General features: G+C 39.8%; 1 protein-coding gene across 3 annotated transcripts in view; it reads right to left on the bottom strand.

Annotated features, from left to right (window-relative positions):
- The window catches only part of ATP10B (ATPase phospholipid transporting 10B (putative)), a 357,164-nt gene that overhangs the window by 193,380 nt on the left and 140,026 nt on the right, over positions 1–23,758 (bottom strand). The window lies entirely within an intron of this gene.

Raw genomic sequence — 23,758 nt, 5'->3', positions numbered from 1 at the left:
CTGCTACAAGAGTCAAACCCCAACTCCTGTTTCGGGTCCACACCTTTCCTGAGCTCTGTCTTACTCATTCCTCACTGCCCCTGGGTGGGGTGGGGCCCTTTCTTGTCACTATTATGCCTGCCACATGAGAAGGATACTCTCTGAGAATGAAGAAACTTGCTCAAGATAAACATCTCAGCTAGTGGTGGCGCTGGGTCCCAAATCCATACCCTTTGACTTCATGTACTTTCCTGCTCCTGCAGACCTGGATGAAGGAATGAGTTCTGCTTTGAAACAGGGCTATTGACCACTGGAAGAAGAAGATGAGTTCAGCATTGGGTTTGCTACAAGAGAGAATAGAGCATAAGTGAGCACATGTGAGGGTCACAGATGGCATCCTCTAGCCAGCCAACTGGCAGACTACTACCAGAGACAACCCAACTTGGCCACATTCTATCTTATTCCAACATGTCCTGCCTTTGGCACTCTTCAAAGCTGACTGAACCCAGCTAAGTTCCTGGGTATCAGTGCAAATAGCAACATGGGAATTAAATTCCTTCTTCCTCCAAGGCTCAAGATGAGCTCTGATCTTTCATGTGCTAGTAGCCCGAATGGAGGGTGGAGAAGGAATGTATGTTGTTATTAAAGAAAGAGTAAGAAGATGCTCCGAATTGCTCTGTTGTGGTTGCTCTTATGCACCTGATGGTGGGGTCTACATAAAATCCCATTCTAGAATTCCTCATCATGTCTTAAGCTAAAAGTATCATCATCTCATAGTTTTCCAGGCCTGTTTCCAACTCTGGGCATACCTACACATCAGGCTCACACAAAAGCTTAACAGTGCCATTCTAAAAGCTTCAGAGGACTTAATCAACTTGGCTTCTTTCTAACCAACCAACATGGTGCCAAATCTATGCCTCCATCACTTAGCAAGTGGTTCTGCCATTCATTCAGTTGCCCAGCAACTTGGGCTTCATTTTTCATCTCTCTCCCTTTCATGTTCAATAACTTCTCTTGATTCTAATTTACAGAATTCCTAGAACATATCCATACCTCTCCATGGGCACTCGTCTTGTCTAATCCATTACCCACACTCTTGTCTTTATAGGATGTTTCCCTCATTCCCTCCACCACTACTGTTGGACTCCAGAACCTTCCTACACTCTGCTGCCAGCTTGATTTTGATTATGTTACAAACTTCCTTAAAGCACAGGGAATGGTATCCAATCACTTGGGATAAATCATAATGGAAAAGAATATTTTAAAAATTGCATATATGTGTATAACTGGGTCACTTCGGTGTATAGCAGAGATCAACACAACATTGTAAATCATCTATACTTCAATAAAACAAAACAAATTAAAAAGAAAATCCCCAAGCCCTCTATCATGGCTTCTCATCAATCTTCCAGATAATGAACATGAGGAAATAGACACTCTCAGAAATTTAATGACTGAACCAAGATTGCACACCTAGTAAATATCAGTGCTGACTCCAGGTAGCCTGAATCCAAATCCATGTTCCTTCTGTTCCTCAAGAGTAATTTATGGCACTGGCAGGATGGAGCATAAATTAAGTAAACATATTCGGGTTCTGTGCTCAAGGCTACCTTAGAGGATTGACAGATGGTGAAAGTGCTGGGGAGAGTTTATTTATTCGTTGTCTTATCCATGTGGAAGAAGAAGTACCTGGGAGTGGTAGCACACAAAGAACCCTATTACTGTCCCTTCTCCCCTCCAAAATACCTGTGTCAGCACCATCAGCCACCTACTCCCATCGCCCCTGTACTTATGCCCTGGAAAAATCTGCCCCTTATATTTTTAATTGCTTGTTTAGTTGTCTTTTTTTTCCAGACAGAGAGCTCTAGGAGGCTGCAGACTGTTCATTATTAAGCATTGCACTAGGCAGGTGGTGGGCACTGAATAAATATTTACTGCTTTCTTTTCCTTCCCTCTCAGTTTCACTGGTACTGACCATTTCAGGCAATAGCGAGCTCCTCTCAACATGTCCCCAGTGGCCTCCAGACTCTGCATCCCGCCTTTATCTCCCTCTCACGTTCTCCTGTCCTTTCCACTCAGAAATAGTTGTTTCAGGCTCATGCCACTTCAGAACATTTGACAAAAAACAGAGAGAAGCTTAGTGTTGTTTTCTTTTTTCCTTGAGTCTTCCATAGTGACAGGATGAACTGAGCATGTAATGGATTTGAGTTGCCATGGTAACTGATAACGGTCTGGTCCTTTCACTTTTTTTGCAGGGGAAAAATATATTTCTTTTTCCATAACTAGCAAAAGATGAGGATTTATCTTACCATCTACTAGATACCTAATAGCCCAGAGGACTTATCCTCAATTACTTGGTGCTTTCATTCCATTCCATTCCATTCCAGAAACTCTTGGCTGCTGATCAGAATGATTCATCAGAACTGATACTGTCACTGGTGCCATCCCCTTGGTTGTCACTCTGAAGCCCCACAAAGGCTTGGCTGGAGGAATTCTGAACTCTTTGACAGAAGGGGTCTGGAGCAAGAGTACATGCGTGTGCATGCCTGTGTGTGTGTGTGTTTGGGGAACTGGTAGAAGGGAAGATGTGTTTTGCATTTTTGTCCTGGCTGAACTAGGTCATTTCACCTAATAATTCAGGGGCTCTCTAAAAATGAAGGCTTAACTGTAAAGATCAGAAGAAGATTCTTGGAGGCCCAGGATCAGTGCATATCCTCTAATTGGCTACATGTGTAGGAGTTAAAGACGGCTGCTCAGAGCCAGCTTAGACTCTAAGTAGGGCAGCCACATTTCCAATCTCACATTAAAAAAAAAAAAAAAAACAAACTTTACATAAAAAGTCATTTGTGCATACAAGAGAATAAAGATACACTTGAGCCAGTTCAAACTCCAGGGGGCAGGTCCCCTTCATTTTTTTGTTCCAGGAAAAAGAGAAAATCAGATTACTTCCACACGGCCTTTAGATTTCCCTGGGTCATTTCACATTTGGGTTGCTGATGCAAAGAGGTGGGCACGGTGGATTACCCTGATGTCTAGAGAGGCTAAATGACATATTGAAGGTCAAAGAGCAAGCTCGTGACAGGCTCAATGAAAATTCAGGGCTTTAAATTTGAAATTCAATGACTATCTTACCCATCATAAAAGGACACCCTTTCAGGAGAGGGCTGGACCTTGTGACAGTAGCCACCTCCTTCTCTGGCCATAATATAAATATTCATATGAAAAGTCTCTGAGGCAAGACATTTAAGTACAAGAAAGCTAGTGAGTCTTCTAGAAGATTCTCTGTACTGATATTGTGAGTCCATATTCATATTGTGAATTGAGTTTGCTCCTGATGCTCTAATCCCATTTACTCTCCACAGCAAGACAGTTTGGTTAGTACTAAAGCAATCCTGTTTTAACAATATATAGAGACTCAAAAAGGTTAAGGACCTTGCCCAAGGTCAAGGAGTTAATAATGTATAGAACCAAATATGAAGAGAAGAGAAAATGGAAGGAGGAAGGGGAGAAAGGAAAATTCTTATGAGTAAATATTTACCTACTAAGTTCTGGGCCCTGTGCTAGGCACTTGCACATTCAGAATCTGGTTTAATCACAGAGCATCCCTGTGAGATGGATATTTATCCTCTGCAGGATGAAATTGAGGTTCGATAGGTTAGACTGCATTCTGAAGATCATGCAGCACGTAAATAGCAAAGCAGAACTATCAGCCTCATTCGAGTTGGTCAGGCAAAGCCTCTGCTCTTGGTTTTTATTACATTTTGTCTCTCATATCTGGTATAAGTGACATCAATTTTGAAAGGCTACAGTGGAACAAACACTGTGAGACAACTGTAGGACTGAAAAAAAATAAAACCTAGGAGAGCTCCCTATGTATGGACTAAAGGGGTAGGAACACAGGAATTCTCAGAGCTCAACAACTGTTCTAAGATGTTCAGTGTAATGGACCCTGAGTTGTGCTGCTGAAAGGCATAGCTATCCATCACTAATTAGCTGTGTGATATTGGGCAAACTGTCTACCCTCTGGGCTTCTGTTTTTATATGTGAAATCTGGTGCTTGGACTAGATCAGTATTGGCAGAGAGACCTCAAACCACATGCTGATGCTGATTAATTAATATGTAGTGGTTGCCTGGAACCCTGTGTTGTAAAGGATCCTGTGGCTGCACCATGATCATCAGGGATCCTTACCTTGGGCATTAGAGGTGAGAGTGGGGGCACACATGCCATAGATTTGCCGTCGCCAGACTGATGAGTAATGAACATTTATAACCTTACCTTAGTTTATTCACTTAGTTTCTTGCAAAGTGATTTCTATTTTTGAGCTATAGTTGCCTCAGCAATAAATTCTACTCTCTGTGGATCTTTATTGTTAAGCTACAAGGAATACCCCTACCCCTCGCACCTAAGTGAGGAATTGGCTGAAAAAAAATCCTCCTTTTCAGCTCCTCCTTTTCTGTCCATTCATAGACTTCAGTCATTCCAAAGTTTTGCTTGCTTTATCTTTCTATATGGAAGAATTGTGAATCCTTCAGTCTCTCTCCATTTTCTTAATCATTACAATGGTAAGAAGAATGATGGTAGGATAGAAAGAAGTTTTTTTGTTTTTTTTAATTGAAAAAAATGTAAGGTTTAACATTTTTGGAAAGGAGGCGGCTTCTATCCATTTCAAAACTGACTGAAATGGACAGAAGCATGATCAAGGGAATCAAAGGAATGGTAGGCTTATGAAATACACAAATACAGTGATAAAGTTTTTTCAAAAACTTAATGAAGAAATGTAGTTTAGGATTAAAGGTTCCGAAGTGTGATCTGAAGAATACGGGGTTTCTTGGATATACTGCAGGGGCAGCTGTAGGGGACAGGAGTGTGTGTGGGGTTTGGCTGGGTGACCACTGGTTTCATTTTTCAATCTACACTCCTTAACTCCTCAAATTTTCTGCTTTATGAATTACGTTTCCACACAAAATTTAGTTGTGAATAAACACTGTAGGTTTGAAAATCATGCATTTAGGTAAATAAAAGAGAGTACCATTGCACATAACAACCAAGTAAATAACCAGATCCATTTATATGAAGGGGTACTTTAAAGAATTGTTAAGACAAAATCACTGATTCGAAAACTTTGGACCAACTTCTGAAGGAAAAGGTGAAAGAGAGCTGCCAGGGGAGGCTGTGCCCTTATCTAATAATGCAGTGAGGAAACATCTTGTCCTTTCCTGGGAAACATGCATTAGGTAGAACTGATGACAAGTCTGTATTCCCAGTCTTGAAACTGCTCTCATGTAGATGGCCCCCTGCTTGTTCTGAATACTCTTTCTAGAAGCACCCTTGTTATTGACACAGAAAATAGCACGCTTGCTCCTGAGCTGGTAGGAGGATTGAAGAAGTAGCAAGTACTCAGAATTAATTAACTCTGATTTACAAAGCAGCACTACTGACACACACAATAATTAAAATCACATTAGCTATTATTCTATTTGCTTTGCTAAGCAACACACATACACACAGAAAAAGTGTTATTCGTACTGTGATCTGGAGAATGTTAAGGCTTTCTTGGGAGCACTTCAGGAATAGATGTAGGATAGGGAAGTTGTTTTGAAAACTTAAAGAGACAGAGGATTTTAAATGGATGATGCCTACCAGTTATCCAACACCTATTATACAGACTGATCATCACAAATAACTGAATAATGCTGATGGCAACTAATAGTTATTGAGTCCTCTTCTTGTGCCAGTACTAGTGTAAACATTTTATATATATCAATTAATTTAACCCACATACCAGCCTTATACATGCTCTTATGATCCTCATTTTTACAGATGAAGAAATCAAGGCATAAAGTATTACAAAGTAAGTGGCAATATCAGGATTGAAATGCAGACTGACTTCAGATTCTGTGATTTGAATGACTGCAGTATGATTTCTTTTGTTTGTTTGTTTTTTAAAAAGTTGAATATTTTGTTATTAAACTGTTTCTTATTTTCCTGGAAGCTATTTGCTTCATTGTGTAAAAATAGCACCAGCAAACACAGTATATTGCAAAATTAAGACAGTAGTGTTTTTCACTGGACACTATACAACTAAAACTTTTGTCTACTTTCAGTTATTTCCAGTGGGAATATTATTATTTTGACCCAAATCTAGGAATGGCTGTAAGCAAGTTACAATATTATATAAGACTGAAGATACCAATATTATCTTGAATTATAAAATTTTTATAACTAGTTTTACCATAGATAATTTCAGGAAATCTGAATATTATAACTAGCTCAGTTCAGTTCAGTTTAATCACTCAGTCGTGTCTGACTCTTTGCGACCCCATGAATCGCAGCACGCCAGGCCTCCCTGTCCATCACCAATTCCCGGAGTCTACTCAAACCCATGTCCATCGAGTCAGTGAAGCCATCCAGCCGTCTCATCCTCTGTTGTCCCCTTCTTCTTCTGCCCCCAGTCCCTCCCAGCATCAGGGTCTTTTCCAATGAGTCAACTCTTCACATGAGGTGGCCAAAGTACTGGAGTTACAGCTTCAGCATCAGTCCTTCCAATGAACACCCAGGACTGATCTCCTTGCAGTCCAAGGGACTCTCAACTAGAGACTAGCCAAAAAAATTACAGGGTGCTGTGAAAAAGATGGTGTTTACCTGAAGTCATTAGGAAGTTAAGGGGTATTTTCTTCAGGAAACATTGTTATAAGTAGTTACTTTTGCTACAAGTTGCTTTTTAAACATATATAACTGCTAATTTAAGGTAACTATGCTAGATTAAGTTGTTTCAAATACTATGGCTTACTTTATAAAGTTCTTTAAAGAAAATATCTTGTTAAACCTTTACAACAATCCTCTCACTTTACAGAAGAGAAAACTGAAGTTCACAAAAAGATAAAACACTTGCCATTAAGTCATGTAACTAGAAAATTATACAAATGGACTTTGAGTTCATATTTTATAGCCATTTTCTGTTACATACATACAGACGTAGAGGAAACTGATGGTATGATAACAAAAATCTATCAGAGAGCATCAGCATCATCTTTCTGAATGTCATCAATGTCAATTCCTAATTACTGAATGCATGTTTAACAGAGAAGAAAGTTACTAGGAAATAAATGTTTTGATGAACTGTGGTCTTAATCTGGCTCAGGATTTTATTGTTTCCAGCTTAGGAAAGAGACGATGAAAAGTCAAAACAGATAAGCTTTTAAAGACATGTAATCGGGGGTACAAATAAAGATGTGAAATCAAACTGCAGGATGAAGTGTTGCAAGTGTCTGTGGAAGTGAAAGATGTGTTCAGACACCGTGTTTTAGCAGATTGGGTCTTGTGTGACTTCCAAGCTATGCCTTGACTTTAAAATGATTGGTGTAACTCAATCTGTACTTAGTGACAAAGATTAGGTCACTGATGTGCAAATTCTAAGGAAGTGTGGATTTTCAGTTTTTTGTGGATGGGCTGACCACTGAATGAAGGCACCAGCAGAACCGTCCCAGAGATGACAGAGGCCAGAAGGTCACTCTTGGCTGTCACTAAAGGAAGCAGGCAGTCTTGCCAGCCTGTTAGCACTACCGGGACAGAAACAGATGCGACCCATTGGGTGGCAGCCTCTCAAATAGGAAAAGAGAGCCAAAGTACATAGAACTGATACTCATTTAAATTTATTTAATTTTTCCACAGTTTTATTGGGATTTAATGTACCATAAATTATGTGTATTTAAGGTATACAATGTAACGAGTTTGACATAGTCTATATGCATGAAAGCATGACTGCAACCGAGATGATGACTATGTCCATCATCCCCAAAGCTTCCTTTTGCCCTTTTATAGGTCTCCATTCCTTACCATCCGTTTCCCTTAGGAAACCTCTGATTTGTTCTCTGTCTTACAGATGATTTACAATCTTCACAATTTTATATAAAAGGAACCACTCAGTATAGATTTTTGTTTGTGTTTTGATAGTGGTGGGGGTATGTGTCTAGGTTTTACTCAGCATAATTATTTTGAGAATCATATATCTTGCATGTATTGGTCCCTTTCTACTACATGGATATGCCACAATTTATTTATTTACTTGTTGATGAACCTTTGGGTTGTTTTAAATTTGGAGCTATTATAAATAAAAGCTGCTCTGAACACTTGTCTACACATGTGGATATATTTCTCTTTTCTCTTGAGTAAATTCTTAGGAGGGAATAGCTCTGTTGAATAGTGGGTGTACACTTAATTTCTTTTCTTTCTTTTTTTTTTTGAGAAACTGCTGGAGTGTTTTACAAAGGGATTTTTCCATCTTTGATTACCATCAGCAGTGTATGAGAGTTCTAGTTGCTCCACATTCTGGACAATACTGCTATGATTAGTCTTTAATTTTTAACCATTCTAGTGGGTTGTAGTGGCGTACCATTGCAGTTTAAGTAGCAATTCCTTAATGATGAAAGATTACACAGTTTTTCATGTGCTTTTTACCATCTGTAAGCTTTTTTAAGGAGTAAGATATCAGTTCAAATCTTTTCCCTTTTAAAAGCTGGATTGTCTCTTTGTTAGGTTACAGGTGCATGCTTAGGCGATTGGCCATGTCCAGCTCATTGTGACCCCATGGTCTGCAGCCCACCAGGCTACTCTGTCGATGGGGATTCTCCAGGCACAAATACTAGAGTGGGTTGCTATGCCCTCCTCCAGGGGATCTATCCAACCCAGGGATTGAACCCAGGTCTCCCACATTGCAGGTAGATTCTTTACAGTCTGAGTCACCAGGGAAGTCCAAGAATACTGGAGTGGGTAGCCTATCCCTTCTCCAGAGGATGCCCCTGACCTTGGAATTGAACTGGGGTCTCCTGCATTGCAGGGGGATTATTTACCAGCTGAGCTACCAGGGAAGGTAGGCTACAGGAGTTCTGTACATATTTTAGATAGAAGGCCTGTGTTGGATATATCTCATGCAAATATCTTCACCCAGTCTACAGACTCCTTTTAAATTTTGTAACAGTGTCTTTTAAAGTACAAAGCTTTAGATTTTGTGAAATCTGTATTCTTGATTTTCTTCTTTTACAGCTCAGGCTTTTGTGTCATATTTAAGAAATATTTGCCAAGCCCAAGGTCACTAAGAACTTCCTCTTATTTTTTCCAGAAGTTTTGTAATTTTAGATCTCATATTTAGGTTTATAATCAACTATGATTTTTTGTTTAGGGTGTAAGTAAGGTTGAAAGATTATTTATTTTGCATATGACAATACAATTTTTTTCTAGCATCTATACTATAAAACTACAATCATCAAGACAGTATGGTACTGGCACAAAAACAGAAATAGACATCAAAGGAACAGGATAGAAAGCCAAGAGATAAACCCAAGCACTTATGGTCAATTAATCTATGACAGTGGAGGCAAGGCTATACAGTGGAGAAAAAACAGTTTTGTCCATAAGTGGTGCTGGAAAAACTGGACAGCTACATTTAAAGAAATGAAAATAGAATACTCCCTTAACACCATACACAAAAACAAAATCAAAATGGTTAAAGACCTAAATGTAAGACAAGATACTATAAAGTCTCAGAGGAAAACATAGGCAGAGCACTCTCTGACATAAATCACAGAAATATCTTTTTGGAGCCATCTCCCAGAGTAATGAAAATAAAAACAAAAATAAACAAATGGAACCTAAATAAATTTAAAAGCTTTTGCATAGCAAAGGAAACCATAAACAAAATGAAAAGACAACCCACTGAATGGGAGAAAATATTTGCAAATGAAGTAAAGGACAAGGGATTAATCTCCAAAATATGCAAATAGTTCATGTAGCTCAATATAAAAAAAGCAAACAACTCTATCAATGGGCAGAAAACCTAAATAGACATTTCTCCAAAGAAGACATACAGATGGACAAGACACACAGGAAAAGATGCTCAACATCACTAATTATTAGAGAAATGCAAATCAAAACTATGATGAGGTATTACCTCACATCAGTCAGAATGGCCATCATCAAAAAATCCATAAACAAATGCTGGAGAGGGTGTGGAGAAAAGGGAACCCTCTTACACTGTTGGTAGGAATGTAAATTGATACAGCCACTATAGAAAACATATGGAGGCCACCTAAAAAACTAAAAATAGAGCTATTATATGACCTATTAATTATACTACCGAGTATATATCAAGAGAAAGCCATAATTCCAAAAGACACACGTTCACTGTAGCATTACTGACAATAGACAGAACACGCAATCAACCTAAATATCCATTAAAAGAAGATGTAATATGTATATATATTACATATATATATATATATAATGGAATATTACTCAGCCATAAAAAGGAAAGAAATTGAGTCACTCTTATACAGAGTAAAGTAATTCAGAAAGAGAAAAAAATACCATATATTAACACATATATGTGCAATCTAGAAAAATAGTGTAGATAGTCTTATTTGTAAAGTAGAAACAGATACACAGATGTACAGAACAAATTTATGGATACCAAGGGTAGTTCAAACTACCGCACAATTGCACTCATTTCACATGCTAGCAAAGTAATGCTCAAAATCCTCCAACCAAGGCTTCAGCACTATGTGAACTGAGAACTTCCAGATGTTCAAGCTGGATTTAGAAAAGGCAGAGGAACCAGAGATCAAATTGCCAACATCCATTGGATCATAGAAAAAGCAAGAGAATTCCAGAAATACATCTACTTCTGCTTCATTGACTATGGTAACGCCTTTGACTGTGTGAATCATAACAAACTGTGGAAAATTCTCAGAGATGGGGATACCAGACCACCTTACCTACCTCCTGAGAAACCTGTATGTAGGTCAAGAAGTAACAGTTAGAACTGGACATGGAACAACCAGACATGGTTCCAAATTTGGAAAGGAGTACATCAAGGCTTTATACTGTCAGCCTGTTTATTTAGCTTACATGCAGAGTACATCATGTGAAATGCTGGGCTGGTTGAAGCACAAGCTGGAATCAAGATTGCCAGGAGAAATATCAATAACCTCAGATATACAGATGACACCACCCTTACAGCAGAAAGAAAGAGAAACTAAAGAGCCTCTTGATGAAGGTGAAAGAGGAGAGTGAAAAAGCTGGCTTACAACTCAACATCCAAAATACTAAGATCATGGCATCCGGTCCTATCACTTCATGGCAAATAAATGGGGAAACAATGGAAACAGTGTGAGACTTTTCTTTTCCTCTTGGGCTCCAAAATCACTGCAGATGGTGACTGTAGCCATGAAATTATAAGATTCTTGCTCCTTGGAAGAAAAGCTATGACCAACCTAGACAGCATATTAAAAAACAGAGACATTATTTTGCTGACAAAGGTCCGTCAAGTCAAAGCTTTGGTTTTTCTAGTAGTCATGTATAGATGTGAGAGTTGGACCAGAAAGAAAGCTGAGCACCTTTCAAAAGAACTGATACTTTTGAACTGTGATGCTGAAGACTCTTGAGAGTCCCTTGGACTGCAGGGAGATCAAACCAGTCAGTCCTAAAGGAAATCAATCCTGAATATTCATTAGAAGGACTGATGCTGAAATGAAGCTCCAATAATTTGGCCGCCTGATGAGAAGAGCCAACTCATTAGAAAAGATCCTGATGCTGGGAAAGACTGAAGGCAGGAGGAGAAGGGGACAACAGAGGATGAGATGGTTGGATGCCATCACTGATTCAATGGACATGAGTTTGAGCAAGTTCTGGAAGATGGTGAAGGACAAGGAAGATTGGCATGCTGCAGGTCATGGGGTTGCAAAGAGTCAGGCATGACTGAGCGACTGAACTGAACTGAATTATTGATACTCTATACAAAATAGATAACGAATGAGAACACACTGTATAGGACTGGGAATTCTACTCAACGCTCTGTGGTGACCGAAATGGGAAGGAAATAAAAAAAAGAGGGAATGTATGTACATGTGTAGCTGATTCACTTTGTTGTATTAGTTAGTAGAAACTAACAACATTGTAAAGCAACTATACTCCAATAAAAATAAATACATAAATAATTTTTTTCCAGCACCATTTGTTGCAAAGATTATCCTTTTTCCCACTGAATTGCCTTGGCACTTTTGTCAAAATCAATTGACTTCATGCATATAAGTCCATTTCTGGGCTCTCTATTCTGTTTTATTGATCTATGTGTATAGACTCACATTTGACTTGAAAGTAGTCATGCTTTCCCCAAGGGTCTTGATTGTTAGAATCTTTTTATTGGTTTTAAAAGAAGACATGGCCAAATCAAATGATAACAGGAGATGATTTAAAAACGTGTAGGAAACACGTAGGTCTTCCCTGGTAACTCAGATAGTAAAGAGTCTGCCTACAATGTGGGGGACCTGGGTTCGATTCTTGGGTCAGAAAGATTCCCTGGAGCAGGGAATGGCTACCCACTCCAGTATTCTTGCCTAGAGAATTCCATGGACAGAGGAGCCTGGTGGACTGCAGTCCATGGGGTCACCAAGAGTCAGACACGACTGAGCAACTAACACTTTCAGGAAATATATTAGGCTGATGTTCATGGGAGTATAAGCTTTGTGAGAATGGAGACAGTGTATTATTCAACTCTACTGAAAGTGAAGTGAAGGTTGCTCAGTTGTGTCCAACTCTTTGCAACCCATGGACTATACAGTTCACTCTATTCCCGGTGAACTAATTCAAAGATTAGTATACAATGTCATTGGAAGATGGTTGAAAGAGGAATCAGGTCATCTGGGTCTAGTTCTGGCTTGTCATTCACTAGTATTTGATCCTGGGTGGCTCATTTAGTCTTCTAAACCTCCATTTCTGGATAAAGGGGATTGTTAAAAATAGGTAGGTAACAGAAGACTTGAGGGTCAGTGCAGTAGGATGCTAGTGTGTGAGGGGGTGGCTAGACCTGATGTTACTGCTCTCTTTACAGTCTAATGGCTAACATAGAAAGTAGTTCAGTTTGCTTTATGTGGCAACAGAATCGGACTTCTCAGTCTTGGCACTGCTGACACTTTAGGCCTGACAATTCTTTGCTGTGGGGGACCGTCCCGTATACAATATTTAGCAAGAACCCTGGCACTCCACATGCAGCACTCCCTTCCCAAGTGTAGCAGCCAGAAATGTGTCCAACATCAACTGTGAGGGCAAAACCAATGTGGTTGAGCACCATTGCTATAAAAGGTGCAAATGGTATTCAGTATAGCTGGCTGCAGGGAGACAGCATTTTCAATAGCAAAGCGACTTCATTATGGTCAGAATTACCCACGGGAGACTCAAGCGGTCTGTGGTGGAGGTGGTGGTGAATGTGAAGTTTCTAAAATATGTCAACACTAGGTGGCTAATCACAGTGGACATTTAGATAATAAGCAGATACTCAAAGCAGGTAAAGCCTGACCTTTCTAAACCTCGGTTTTCTCCTCTGTAACATGGGTAAAATTATGCCAACACCACAGGGCTCTGTAATGATTAAGTGAGGTGATGTCCACAGGACCCTCAGAATAGCACCCAGCACAGAGTACAAGCTTAACATGTGGTGAGTATTGTTGTTGTTATTATAGAGGCAGAAACACCTGCACTCCAGAAATACTTCCCTACATGGGAAAGCTTGGGCCTCTGTCCTTTCTCTTCCCAGGACCTCTGGGAGGGAAGCAAAGATGCTTACCCGACTGATCAAAGAACTGAGAAGGAGCGCACGAGTGGTCAAGGTCACTGCACCTTGATAAGCTTTAGCCTCTTTCCTGCACTTTTGCTTTTGCCTCTGGTCTCTGCGGGGAAAGCAGATGTAGGCAGTCCTGTCCCCTGGTTTCCAGACTCGCTTCTTTTTCTGATTCAGTGTCCCCAGACAGGTGAATGAACTTGGACCTCTCCTGGGTCTAGTCACCTCTCTTTTCCTTCCAGCATATTTTGGAACATCAGGGCAAGATTTAGATGGGAAGGAGAGGGAGAAAGAAAGACACAGAGACAGCGAAAGCAAGAGACAGGCAGATAAGAAAAATAAAAGTCCTCAGTAAGCCCTGTGACTCAGCCTATTCCTTTTACTCCCAATGCTATCAATGATGTAGTACTTTGCAACATTTTTATTGTTAGCCATTGTACACAATTTTCTTGAGAAATCTATAAAGTGTCAGGACAATTAGTAGAGCTGGATTTGGGTCTCTTAGATTTCTGGACCGAAAAACAACCATCAAATCATTAACTCAATCCATAATACTATAGAATATCTTTTACCAATAAAAAATTATTTTTATTCAAGAATCTGGGAAAGAATTTTGGACTTGCCTTACAGGGTCCTTTTAAGCTCTAATTATTTTCTCTGACATGCATGGAGTTCCAGGCACATGTGTGTGTGCTAAGTCACTTCAGAGGTGTCTGACTCTTTGCGACCCTATGGACTGCAGCCCGCCAGGCTCCCCTGTACACTGCATTCTCCAGGCAAGAATACCAGAGTGGCCTCCCATGCCCACCTCCAGGGGATCTTCCTGACCCAGGGATTGAACCTGCGGTTCTTACACTTCCTGCATTGGCAGACAGTATCTTTACCGCTAGCGCCACGTGGGAAGCCTAGGCACCTGGGAACCTTCAAATATTTTGCATCCTTCATGATAAGGAAAACCTTCCCTGGTATCTGTCTGGTAGATCAACCTACAATTTTTTTTTTTTCAAAACCCCTAATGGGATGATAATTCATTTTTGAATAACACCTTAGTCTTAAATTATTTCATGAAAGAAACACAGGTGAGCATTCAAATAGCTTATATAGCTTCAAATAGCTTATTCAAACACTCTAAACATGATAATAAGAGAATAGTTTTGTCACTCATGAATGATGTGTGTAATTATCTTTCACTGAATGTACAACAAGAATATAAATCAGAGTTAGAATCTTTTTTTTTTTTTTTTTTAAGATCGTGGCTTCTTGTATTTTACTGAACTCAGTAAAGCATGGGAGAACATTCGAGTTCTTTCTAAATTTAGGCTTTCCAAACATCAGAGTGCATGTTTTATAGACACCTCTGGCAACAGGCAGTGTAAGAGCAGTCAATATGTCTGCACCCAAAGGAATATCCAACTGTCCGCTCTTGCCTGAGCCCTCCCCCCATCTCTATCTCTACTCACTGTCTCCATGCTAACATTTCCTTCTGTACTCTCCACCCTCTCCAAAGGCAGACTGTTTTATCTTTTAGAAGTGATTTCAAAAAAAAAAAAAAAAAAAGAAGTGATTTCTCTGGAGTGGAAACCCACATGTTGTACCAATTTCCTCAACTTTGTTTCTGGTGTGAATACAGTCACTCATCCCCAGGCTTGCTCTGACTCTGTCCTAGACTTCGCTTGTCCATTGGAATTCTGGCATCTTTGCACACCCACTGACGTCACCTCCACAGCCACAACTGCAGAGGCAGCATCCGGGCCACTCCCAGAGGCGTTCAGACCTAGTCTGCAGTTCTTTCATGAACATTCTCAGAGTGGCATCCTTGGATAACAGAAGACAGTACCAGCAGTTTGATATGATTCCTAAATTTTGACTGCAAAGGGAGAGATGAACTTCCATTCTTATTCTAGGCAAATCGGGCTATCACAGCACCTGCTACCCTCCATACACAAGTCAATACCTCTATTTACTTACTGCTAACAGGCACTTTGCAAACACTTAGAACAGCAGTGTTGGTGAAAGGAGGTGTGACTGGGTTTTAAATTGTGTGCTTGCAGCTCCAAATAATCAATAACCGAGCAGGTAAAATCCTTCTTTCCCAAGGAAGCCTTGCTGCCTATCGAAACCCAAAGACACAGTATCCCCAGATAAAAGGTACTGCGATCACCTCATCTGCCCCAGTCAGCCAAAAGAGGATTTTCTACTTCTCAGGCTAGTGTGCCCATCGTTTTTGAGTATATGATACAATAATGTTTCTAAAGAAATTCTGAAAGCTAATCTATGATGGTCTTCCCATGTAGCTCAGTCGGGAAAGCATCTGCCTGCGATGCAGGAGACCTGGGTTCAAGCCCTGGGTTGCGAAGTTCCCCTGGAGAAAGAAATGGCAATCCACTCCAGTATTCTTGCCTGGAAAATCCCATGGACATAGGAACCTGGCAGGCTACAGTTCATGGGATTGCAAGAGTCGGATATGATTTAGCACTATCTTTCTTCTTTCTACGATGGTCAAGTGTTTACTTCCTCAATGAAATCAAAACCAAAACCCAAGCTACTTTCACTCTTACTGTGCCTTTATTCTGTTAAGAAGATTAGGAAGGACATGCTGTTAGAATAAATGACAATCTCTTAGTTAAATAAATTTAACCTGATACAAAATGTATTATGTATTCTTAACTTTTCTCATTTTGCTGAAGACTGATTTGAGGACAACACTTGTGCTCTTTCATACATGCAAACACTTTCACACAGAGCGAGATAAAAGACAGATGGAATTGGACACCTGCCACGCCCACCCCACACCCCTGTAGTCTCTGGGCAATTGTCCAAGGTAACCCAAGAAGTGCGGGGTGCCCCCCAGCATCCTCTGGGTCAATGTTCTCACCATCGAATAATTTTCCTCAGGTACGGGGTAAGCGGGGGAGGCACTGCCGTCAGCAATGCGAGAGACCAGTTTTCTCTGATTCCTGAGTCAGGCACTGCGCTGAGCACTTACTTATATTTTAATCTCTAAATAAGAAATGAGAGGTATTTTTTATCCCCTCTTTTTTTTAAACAAACGAAGGAACTGTGCTTCTGAGAGATTAAGTAACTTATATGAATTCACAACAGTAATTCTGAGATTTGGACCCATGTCCGACACCAAAATACTTGACTTGGAATTAAATATCTGTAGCTATGAAATGGATGGGCTTCCCTTGTCCCAGCTGGTAAAGAATCCACCTGCAATGCAGGAGACCTGGGTTTGATCCCTGGGTTGGGAAGATCCCCTGGAGAAGGGAACGGCTATCCTTTTCAGTATTCTGGCCTGAAGAACTCCATGGACTGCACAGTCCCCGGAGTCGCAAAGAGTTGGACATGAATGAGCGAACTTCACTTCACTTCTTAATTCAGTAGAAACAAAACTGGACACTCTTCTTTCTAATATGAGAGAAGGGGGGACCTTGTTCTCAGAAAACCTCCAAAATAACAGGTTACACTGCCTGCTTCTGAACCCCAATGTATCAGAACATTGATTATTTCACATAAGCCTTGAAACCCTCACAAAGCAATTTAATCCTAGATATTGCTAAACTGATGTCTATGGAAATGTCCTGACCTCTTTACATATGGTAACTCCATGAGTGCATCACTGTTTTTCCACCCTGGACAGACAAATGTGAACTTGTTATACTCGGTGATTTGGGGATACCTTCCTATAATAAACACTTGTGTTTTGCATTTAGTGAACCTGAGCTTCAGCGGTTTGACAGCAGCTTCCATGCATTCCTTGCAAGTAAACTTGTTCTTTCCTGTCCTGAATGTCTGTTTCTCAGTACTCTGTCTTCCCAGTTTCCCAGGTTTCCTTGTATTGGTTCCCCCAAACCCTCTGTGATATTGGTCATTCAAATTCCTTCCCAGGTACTTGTCTCCTTCCTTGTTTCCAGTCAGACAAATCTTCTACTTTGAGATTTTAGTTACTGTTGACATCATCATTATGATCTTCTTTCCCTTCCTCTCCATATCCTTGTTATTTATTGGGTTGCTCGAAAATTCATTTGGACTTCTGGATATTATGGAAAAACTGGAATGAACTTTTTGTCAACCCAATATTGAGCATTTTCTATATATCTTGAGTTTTTCTAAATCCTGTATTCATATTGCCTCCTTTAATCCTACGTTTTTTTCTGGTATGTATGTGGCATAGCCACAGTTATTCTCATTTTTAAAAAGAGAAGAGTAAAATTTAGATAGACTGTGCTATTTACCCAAGTTTAGTTCACTTGTGAATGGTCAAGCTGGGAATGTCAGCAACATTGTCCATAATCCATGCTGTAAACTGCTTTATGTGTCCTTGCCTCTTTATCTAGAAAACTTGCCACAATTTCTCTGAATGCTCACACTCAAGTCCTTTTAGCAAAGTCTGTCTCATTTTTTGGACAACAAGAATTCTTTCTCCTCTCAAACACTGAGAGGAATAAAACTAGGAATAAAACCACCATATGACCTGCAATTCCACTATTGGGCATACACTTGGAGGAAACCAAAATTGAAAAAGACACATGCACCCCAATATTCATTGCAGCTCTATTTACAATAGCTAAGACATGGAAGCAACCTAGATGTCCATCAACAGACAAATGGATAAAGAAGGTATGGTACATATATACAGTGAAATATTACTCAGCAATAAAAAGGAATGCATTTGAATCAGTGCTAATGAGGTGGATGAACCTAGGGCCTATTATACAGAGTGAAGTCAGAAAGAGAAGAATAAAAGTGTATATAGGAATCTAGAAAGATGGTACTGATGAACCTATTTGCAGGGCAGCAATGCAGACAGACAGAAAACAGACTTGTGGACATAGCTGGTGGGGGAGAAAGGAGAGGGTGGGATGTCTGGAGAGAGTAACACGGAAGCATACATTACCATATGTAAAATAAACAGCCAATGGGAATTTGCTGTACGGCTAAGGGAACTAAAACCAGGGCTTGGTAACAACCTAGAGGGATGGGATGGGGAGGGAGGTAGGAGAGATGTTCAAGTAGAAGGGGACATGAGTAATTAAATCTATGGCTGATTCATGTTGATGCTTGGTAGGAAACAAGACAATACTATAAAGCAATTATCCTTCAATTAAAAACAAATAAATTAAAAAAGAATTCTCTCAATTTCTCCAATACTGAATTAGTACCAATATATTAGGCATTACTCTGTTCTGTATTATTTGTCACTAAGTTACAAGTGCCCTGTCTCCTCTGCTAAACTGTACACCACCTGGGATTCCACAGGGACATAAGGTAATTAGGAATCAGTGTAAGCCAAGCAAGAACATCCCTGATTTTATAGCCAGTGAACATGCTGACAGGTGGAATATTCCAGCAAGTTACCCAGGGTGGGCGCAGAGCTTTGAGAGCATTGAGAAGGAGACATTCAGAAAGTTAGTGGGTCTCAGTGGTCTGGCAATACAATCTCAGCTGACTTGTTATTGATTCTTTCTGTAACTGCTTAATGAGCACATACACTGTGTTGGACTCTGAGACAGGTCTTGGAGATACAGTGGGAAACAAAACACATGTTACAGATGAGGTTGCATAAAACCGAAGCCTCAGGTTTGAGTTGGCACTCCATCGTGGGGATGTAAGGGATCATCCCCAAAGGCACAGAGACACGCGTGCTCACAAGGCCACCCTGAACATCTGTCACACTTGCCTCGGTCTCAGCACCAGCTGTGCTCCTCCTGCCGCATCTTGGTAGACCGAGGCTTGTTAGATGAGGCTGGAGTGGTACACAACACATTTGTTTAACAGAGGCGGCATGATGATCATTTAAATCCTTGGCAAATTTCCTTGTCTTTATGAGTCAAATCCCTTCCCTTGAGCCCCATCTCTCTCTCTCCTCCCTCAAAAGGTTTTGAAGACGGCTCGGTTGCTAAGCTCCTCTTCTAACTGACTGTATCGGTTATGGAGATTGACAGAAGAGGTGACATGTGCATTACAGAAGGAATAGCTCAGTGTACCCGAAATTGAGACCCGGGCCCCATTTCACAAGGGTGGCACGTTCTACAAAGCCCACACAATTGCTCAATTAAATTAAATGACTGCAGCCTCCATCTGCACTAGTAATCTCCAGATAGGCTGGGCTCCTTTCTAGCCAGTAGCCGGCAGGTGTGCAAATAAGCACTCACAGTCCACACCAGATGTCAGGGCCTAATTAAAAGATAGAACGAAAGTGCTCTTCTCTAGGTACTGGGCCGTCAGCGCCGTGGTGCTTCTCAGGACATGAAGTGGCAAAGGCAGAACGCTTAATTCCAGTTGTTGAAGCAAATAGCGGCAAGAAATTCACCTCCAGAGAGCCACTTAGCAAGGAGTGGAAAGTTAAAAAGAAGCACTGAAACCATCTCATTCTCCTGTTCAACAGTGTTTTCAGTTGATTATAATTAGCATGGTGATTTTTTTTAGATCAAGGAGAGAGATTCAGAATTTAGGATCCCAGCCTGACTTTCAGATTCCATTGTCACAGTGTCGTGATTATGAACATGTTTCTACAGGTCACAATTTTGCCTTAGTGGGCAGCCATATTGTGTGGATTCTGAAAGGGATTCTACAGTCTTTAACAGAAAAGAAAGCTGAAGAGCTGCCAATCACCTAAACAACATACAGAGACAAACGGTAACTCTAATTTAAAAGCCAGAGAAGCCCAAATATGGAGTTACAAGAAAGGTTTATAATCACTTAATAATTTACCAAATCCTTTCCCTCCACTTCCCTAAAGTTCCCTCTTTTTCTGTTTCTGAATACTAATTTGCAAGTCACTCTTTTTCTGCATTTTTATCTTTCTTCTTTTGTGCCCCCTTCTCATCACTTGCCCCCTTCCCTTCAGCTCCTTCCCAATGGCTCCATTTCTGGTTGTGATGCAAAAAAACAGTGAACCTTAGAACTAGATGTGAGTATAAATTCTGGCCTTAGTCTATTTTCATTTTAAGTAAATATACATTTTTTTCTATTCCCTAGGCATATTTTAAACATCAGATGAATTCAATTTCAAGGGACTCTCTCAAAAATCAAAATTAAGTTGTTTAAAATCTGGGTAGCTCTCAATTTACTTTCTCAGGGACCTCAGTGGGAACTGTTTCTCCCTGGGAAGGGGACTTTCACGTCTTCACTTATCACTGCTCAACCTGCAGTGTTTTTATCTCTAGTGATTTCTGTCCCTAGTTTTGTTCAGTGCAGTTTTAACAGTTATGCATTTATTTTAACATGATCTTAGGGAAAAATTGAAACAGGCTCATCCAAACCATGAACTCACAGATAAGGAAAAAAAGTTGATTTACAAGAATGTACGGTACGCAGGTAGTACAAATAGGTGCAATGCATTTAGGGCAAAAAATATGAAGGTGGTGCTTGAATGAGTGCAGTTTTGGAAGCAAATGGTTATTACCATAGGGTCCATATTTACACGCTTGCCATATATGGAATGGATGCCAAGGCTAGGTCCACATTTGTGTGGTGGGCCATTATCTATCATTTATTATTATCTATGTTCCATCCTTTTTATTACTACTTAAGACCTAAAGTGACTGAGGTGCTGCGTGGTTAAAAATTCACCCAAGCAGATAGGGCTGGGATTGAATGATGGGTTTGGCCTCAGCTCTGGGGCCACACACCTTCAACTACACCACAATGCCCTGGGAGCATGTGCAGCGCTTGCACCTGGTCAGCTTGCAAGAAATGACAACTGTTCATCAGCATAACCTTGTCTGTAAAACAGATGCTTAAACTCTCATATCAACCATGCGAGGTAAATGTTCATCTCTTTCTTTGACGGGTGATCAAACAGGCATAAAAAGGTTAAGTGACCGCCAGTGATGAGGAATATTTGAGATTATTCCTAGAGGGTCTAATAATACATCACCATTAGCATCTTTAACCCTCATATCTGCTAAATGTCGGCCAAGGGGCTTGGATGTCCCACATATGGGGTATAATTTTAAAACAATAAGAATTATCTTTAATGAATTATTTTACAAGCTGAATGTTAAAAGGAAGTCACTCTCATTATTTTATAGTCCCATCTTATTTTAAGTCACAGTTGATGAGAAATGTATCTGTGGTATGAAGACTTATAAGATGGTACCCAAGATTCCTGGCCCCAGGTCTACATTTGCCTTCTCCCATCTAATCAGATATTATCCTAGGGACTGTGGAGAGAAGGTTCAGCAGTTATAATTCAGGTCCTAAAGCAGTTGACAGATTAAGACAGATTATCCTGGGTGTGTGACAAACAAGGTGAGTCCTTCAAGGGGACTGGGCTCGTCCTGGCAAGAGAAATTCAAAATGTGAGAAGGATTTGATGGGAAAGAGATTTTCCATTGCTGGCTTTGAAAATGGATAGAAGGGTAAGAAATGTTGGAGACCTCTAAGAGTTCTGATGATTAACAAGGAAATGGGGACTACAGTACTACAACGGTAAGCAACTGGATTTGGCCAATAATATGAATAAGCTTGGAAGGAGAGGCTTTCCCAGAGCCTCTGGAAAGGGACACAGCCAAATGAAGCCTTGATTTCAACCTTGAAAGATGTTGAGAAGAGAACCCAGCCATGACTTGTTGGACTTCTGACATAAAGAAATTGTGACACGCTAAACACATGCTGCTTTAGGCTAAATTTCTGGGAATGTGTTACACAGAAGTTTGTTTAAAAAGTGGATAATGTATGTAAAGCCCTATTTGGTATCCATATTATATAAATATAATGTTATTATTATGTGTGGACTTTCCTAGTGACTCAGATGGTAAAGAATCTGCATGCAATGTGGGAGACCCAGGTTCTATCCTAGGTTTGGGAAGATCCCCCGGAGAAGGGAATGGCAACCCACTCCAGTATTCTTGTCTGGATATTACTCTCTATATAAATGCATTCAACATAGTTACCCACTGTGCTTTCTACTCTTAGATTTCAGTCAATTTTACTGCTTATAAAGACCAAATCCATAGTCTAACAGTAATTACAGCAATACGTAGCATTCATTGAACAATCATGACGTATTCGGTGTGCTAAGTGCTTTTCATGTATTAAGTCATTTAATCTTTACAATCTTAAGAAGTAGGTGCATTATGAGTCCATATTTTACAACTGAGGAGACTGGAGCTTAGAGAAATATCAAGGGTAACAAATATTCTATTATTTAAAGGCAAAGTCATTATTAACAGTTATGGCATTAAAAACAAACTTTGCTTGCATTAGTAAAGGTAGGAATCTTCCATCTTTCTTTTTTATATGCCTTTACACTCATCTCAGATCTGTGATCCTCAACCTCCAAGCTTACATATCCTCATCCTTACAATGATAATAAATAAATCTTCACTAAAATATTAGCAAATCTTATCTAACAATGTATAAGAGTAATAATACATCATGATGAAGAAAGGTTTATCAGAAGAAGGCAAGTCTGGTTCAGTATCAATACAATTCATTACATTAACAGACTGAAGAAGAAAAATGTTGTGATCATCTCAATAGATACCAAAAAAAAAAAAAGCATAACATCTGCTCAAAATAAACACTCTCAATAACTAGGAATATAAGGGAAATCTCTTAACTTTTAAAGGATATCTAAAAAACCCATATCTTCTATCACAGTTGATAAAAAAAAACTGAATGTTTTTGCTTTAAAGCAGGAACAAAGCAAGGATGTCTTCTCTCATCACTGCTATTCAACATTACACTGAAAGTCTCAGGCACTGCATTAAGGCAAAGAAAGAAAAGGCATATAGATGGAGAGGTGGGAATTACAAGATAAAACTACACACCTATTAGGAAGGCTCAAATTTAAAGATGATATCCAATTTGGGTGAAAATATGGAAGAACTGGAATGCTCCAGGGAATGTGAGAATGTTAAAATGATATCAACCCTTTGGAAAACCCTTTGGTCAGTTTCTTTAAAAAGTTAAACTTAGACATCTATAATATAACCCAGACATTTCCTTGCTAACCATTTTTCTTTAAAATAGAGGAAAGAAAGAAAATATATACTCTTACAAACATTTATAGACAAATGGGCAGGTCTATTTTTAATAACCAAAAGCTAGGCACAATACAATGGGTTTCCCATATAGCTCAGCTGGTAAGAATCCATCTTCAATGCAGGAAATCCCTGTTCGATCCCTCGGTCAGGAAGATCCACTGAAGAAGGGA

The sequence above is a fragment of the Cervus canadensis genome, chromosome 4 (assembly GCF_019320065.1).
Source record: "Cervus canadensis isolate Bull #8, Minnesota chromosome 4, ASM1932006v1, whole genome shotgun sequence".
Lineage (NCBI taxonomy): Eukaryota > Metazoa > Chordata > Mammalia > Artiodactyla > Cervidae > Cervus > Cervus canadensis.
The sequence above is the reverse complement of the archived record's forward strand: the minus strand, read 5'-3'. Positions and strand labels throughout refer to the sequence as shown.